Below are 5,562 nucleotides of genomic sequence, written 5' to 3' on the forward strand. Positions count from 1 at the left end.
GAGAGCTTTATAATTTGCATTACTTCTCAAATCTTAAAGACATGATTAGCGTTAGATTTGTATCACAATTTCCTGTTTGTTATAGACTCAGTCAAAAGGGTCTTGAAGTCCATCCAGGGGTGTAAAATAAGCTGTTACGATGCGTTTGATGGAGCTCTTGCTGCCATATTTGCACGTTAATTTTAAAGTAAAAAAAAAAGGGGGAAATTGCCATCCCTTCTTTAGAAGGAAACCATGAATAAAGTAGCATCGACTATTACATGTAACATTATTTACATAAATTGGTGAACTCAGGAGGGGTTTACAACCTTGAACGTGTTAAAAGAAAATATAAAAGATTCTCTTCACATTCTGAAAGAAGAGAATCTTGGTTTCGAACAGTATTGGCTAAACAACAATTGACAGTCCCCATAAAAAGAAAATCAAGATAATCTTTTTAAAAATGCAAGTGTTCGCTGATGAAGCCTGTGCATTATTATGGCTGTCGATACAATGTTTGAAGATGAGACATAGCAACCTGCTCTCCTATCTCACACTGTCATGCTTCTCTCTTGGCCCCTTGCATGATGTCATTATGAGGGACATCTTTTGAAAATCAGCTTCAGCCTGAATCTTCTTGAAACCAAGAACAAAGAAGTTAAAAATCTTCCCTAGAGCAAAAACTTTGAGATAGCTTTGCTAACTGCAGCTGTGCATATTCAGCATGATCAACTGTGGTTCAAAACTAACCAGGTCTTTCTGTCCCTTGTTAGTATATGAGTGAATTGTCTTTCCCAGGAAGTCAAGGTCCAGATGTCCAAGGTTCAAATTTGGTCCAAGGCCAAAAGCAGGCTGGCAATGAAAACTAACCAGAAAAGTCCAGAGAGTCAAGGGAAAAGAAATTCAGCCTTCAAGGCCAAATACGGGCTGGTGGGAAGGTGACAGCCAACAAGGCCACATGCTCTGCCTCCCCTACCTAAAACGCCAGCACACGCTCTCCCTCCCCTACCTAAAACCCCAGCACACGTTCCCCTTCCCCTACCTAAAACCCCAGCACACGCTACCCCTCCCCTACCTAAAACCCCAGCACACGCTCCCCCTCCCCTACCTAAAACCCCAGATAAAAACCCCTACCTTTTTCTCTTTGAGGTGGTGGATCTGAGTTCTAACTCCCATCTCCTCATCTGGCTGCCTTTCAATAGTAAACCTCTTTCCCTGCCACAAGCCTGGTTTTTCAGTTTTTTTTTTTTTTTCTTTATTGGCCCTCCTGTGCAGTGGGTAAACGAACCTGTGTTTCTCTTTGGTAACGTTCCAAGACCCTTTATTTCAGTTCTCCTGATTATCACTGTGATTTAGCACTCATAAAGTTGAAACCCTTAATGTTTATTGAGCCCCAGGGAGGAGCTTGCTGTAGGACCTGCATAAGAATCCAAACATTGCAAGACTTGGAAGTGACTCCCTTGAGGAAAATGCAGCATCCTTTGTGGCAAGATAAGAAACTGCCTTCCTGGTCTGTGGTGGATTTTACTGTGTGCTTATCAAGGTCCTGCTATTTGCTAGATAATGATGGTGGTGGCCAAGAACATTATGCCATTTGGGTCTTTGTAGGCAAACTGCCTACCACTTGATTTAAATTCCCATCCCAGATTGGCAACCACACCCCTCCAGTGGCTATCATCTGCTGCCTAGGCTGAGATGACTGACTTGTGTTTAAAGCCAATGTTGTCTCTCTGGAATCTCACCTTCCTTCTTTAAGAGTACCTTTTTAAAAAAATTATTTTTGTAAGTGTGCTAAAGTAATTTTATTTATCTCAGCACAGACTAGGAGTGGGTTTAAATTTTCAGTAGGAAGAATTTCCCATTTTTCAGATGAACTGGGCCCAGGATGAACAGTGTGAGGGTTTCCCAGTCTCTATCTACAGGTCCATCTTTTCCTCTTGTATTGTGGTGGCTATCTATTTCCATATAACCAACTACCTCAGAAGCTAGTGGCTTACATCAACAACCTAAAATTTTACTATATCACACAATTTGTGGTTCAGGAAATTGTGAAGGGACCAGAGCAGGGTGAGTGCTCTGCTCCAGGTGGTGTCCAGTGGGTTTACTTGGTTATGTTCTGTTAGCAGCTGGGCTGGTTTGGAGGGTCAACAATGACTTCAGTTACATGCCTGGTGTCTGGGCTGTGATGGCTGCAATAGCTGGGAATTGGCTGCCATTGTTGTCCCTCCACATAGCCTCTCCATGCGGCTAGCTTGGCTTCCTCTCAGCTAGGTGTCTTAGGGTAGCTGGAAGTCTTAGATGGCAGCTCAGAGCTCCAGGAGCAAGTGCTCCAAGAGACTAAGGCAGAAGTTACAAGCATTTTAAAACCTAGTCTCAGAAATCACAGAACACCACTTCCATTGCAATCTATTGCTCAAGCAAGTTACTAAGTTCATCCCTGAAGAGAAAGGAAATTGGACTCCACCTCTCAATGGAAGGAGTAGCAAAGAATTTGCATTCATTTTTAATTGACCACACACACCTTCCCAGAGACTGATCAAGTTTTCTTTTATTCCTTTTTCTCTTTATTGATTTGAACATATCTGCTATGTGGAGCTTCCCTGCATAAACCAGACCTTTTGCGGTTAGGCAAGGCCAGGTGACTAGTTCTGACCAATATGAGTTCTCCACTTTGTGTGTGAGTTGGACAATGTGTATTGAGTTGAAGGACCCGCAGAATCCAAACAGCATAGGCAGTTGAGTTGAGTCACCGCTTAAACAACCACTCTCCTCCTGGAGTAAAATTTACAGGGCCAAGAAATCCTGACCTCTGGGCTGAACATAAGTATCTCAAGAGGACTTCTGAGTTATCACCCTTGGGATATATGTGGAAACAAAGGGATATTTGATGACCATAAGGATGGACTGCAAGGTCGACAGTACTTCTCATCAAACATCTTATATGCACCCCTAAAGTGCACAGCGAGTCCCCCTGCAGTGAGGTTGTCCATGATGGATGTTGCCTCCCAGGTCAAGTGTAGAAGAGAGGCTGTGAGCTCCCCACGTGCTACCTTCCCTTTTGGGATAGTGTGGAAGCCATATGATGACATGGCAGGAGAACACAGTCACTTAAAGCCACCAAGATTGCTGAGGCACAGCATGGAGGGTGGCTGCCTTGAAGAATTGCCCAACTTACAGCAGAAATTCTAAGAAATGAATTGCTTGTGTAGGTCACTGAGATTTTGTATTTGGATATCACCATAGCTAAACCCAGCCTGGCCTCTCCAATACACCAGTCCATTTTTATTGTGTGAAAAGCTACCCCTAGAACTGAAGCATCCTCAGTTGATTTAACGACATCTAAAGTTAATCATTGTCTCTACCCTCCTCCCAAACAATAAAAGTACCTTTGAATTCTTAATTCTGATCACCACTTTCTCTTGCAATGTTATTGTCACCCAACAATTCAGTTCCATCTTTATTTATAACCTCAATATTGGCCATTTTTATCATGATTATTGTATGAGACAAAAATTTGTTTAGATTTACCTACAGATTGAGCAATTTTTCTTACCCTTCATTGATGCATTATACTCCTTTGATTTGGGTTTCATTTCCTCCACTGAAGCAAGTCTTATTTCAAAGTAAGTACTTAGTTCAAAAAGAAAGGAAGTTAAACTTTCTAAATTTCTCTTATTCTGAAATGTTTTTATTTCACTTTCACCTTTGAAAAATTGTTTAACTAGGAATAGAATTCTAGGTTGTCGGCAATTTTCTCTCAGCGTTTTAAACACGTTATGTCACTGTCCTCTATACCAAGGGTCAGCAAACTTTTCCTTAAATGGCCAGATGGTAAATATGTTAGGCTTTGTAGACCATATGGTTCCTATCACAACTACTCAACCGTGCAGTGGTAGCATCAAAGCAGCCATAAAAATATGTAAATGAATGGGCGCTCCAGTAAAACATTATTGGCAAAAACAAGTCTCTGGACCATGAGTGGAAGTTTGCTGATCCCTGCTCTATAGTTAGAGTTGAGAAGACTGCTCTGAGTGTAATTGTCGCTTCTCTTTTAAAGTAATCTGCGTTAGGTTCTCGTCTTTGTCTTTGGAGATCAGTATCACGGTGTGATTTATTTTACAAATGAGTCCTCCTCAGAACTAATGCTTCCCGAATCTGAGGAGTAATATCTTTACTGAGTTCTGGGAGAATTGCAACTGTTACCTCCTCAAATATTATCTCCCTTCATTATTTCTGCTTTTCAAGTCTGGAACTCATTTTCAATGTATGTTAAAAATGTTCTTCTAAGCAACACATCACTCATATTGTTTCATACTTTCTATCTTGTTTTTCTCTGTGCTATGTACTATTTAGATGTTTCTTTCGTTCAGTAATTCTTAAGCTGTGTCTAACACGCTGTTTCATATACTGACGATTGATTTTTTATTTCTAGAAGTTCTCTTACTTCCTTTAAAAATCTGCCTTTCTTTTGCATAGTATTTTGTTCTTTTATATGTTTTTTTAATTTTATCTTGTGTGCCTGTAATCATTTTATGAATATTTTTATAGTGTTTATTATGATAGTTTTATCACCTGGCATTTTTGAGGGTCTAATCCTACAGTTACTGCTTCTAGACTTTCATACGTGGTGAATTATTTCCTCCTGTACTGATTGTAGACTGTGAGTTAATCAGCAGCAGCATTTTATCTATGGGTATTATGTGAGCACATGTCCCTCCAAATAAGGCTTGCATATACTTCTGCCAGAAATCACATAAAAATGTGCCCTATAACCATTTGGTATGTTAATTTCTCAGCGTGGGAATTACTGTACTACTCCAATAATACAAGTGTGAACCCCAAATCTATGTCAGTTGCAGACAGAATATTATGAATTCTAAGACAGGCATTTTCTCCATTCAGAGCTCAGACTTAGACAGACAGGTTTCACGGAGGTTGTAGGTCTTAACATTTCTGATTTGATGTGTGAATCTCAGTTTCAGATACGCTCCTGTCTAGGGCCCAAAGACACACCTCTTCTCCTTCCCTGTTATCAGCATTAAAACCAAAGCCCTTGAGCCTCCAGCAGCAGCAGCAACTTCCCCAGAGCTGAGCAACACAGTCATCTCACACCGCCTGTTTGTCATTTCCTCTTTCTTTTTAGTCCCCTGTATAGTTCCCTCACATTTTTGCTTTGTTTCTGTTTTGCTTTTTTTCTTAAAAAAAACCCATGCAATTTAAAGGATGTTTGTTAGGCTTTGTCCAGCCCCCTACATGTTGTGGGAAGACAGGATTTACAAGATGTATATTCTGCATTGTCAGAAGAACTTTTGCTTCTCTAATATTTATTGGTTCAATCTTGCTTTGGAAGCCATCTAAAGGTACAGTGTAAACGTGTTCTCTTTAGAGATAACAAGCTTGGATTTAAATCCAATCTCTGACACTTGTTCATTGTTTATTCTTAACCTTACTGAGCCCAATTGCCTCCTTTATGAATCAAAATAGTAAATCCTATCTTTATCAGTCAGTTCAGTTGCAGGGAAAAAAATATTTTAACTGTCTAAAGAAGTAAGGAATTCCATCCAGAGAATTAGATGCTTACGA

This window comes from Ceratotherium simum, chromosome 3, assembly GCF_057802395.1.
Source record: "Ceratotherium simum simum isolate JZ-2026a chromosome 3, ASM5780239v1, whole genome shotgun sequence".
NCBI lineage: Eukaryota > Metazoa > Chordata > Mammalia > Perissodactyla > Rhinocerotidae > Ceratotherium > Ceratotherium simum.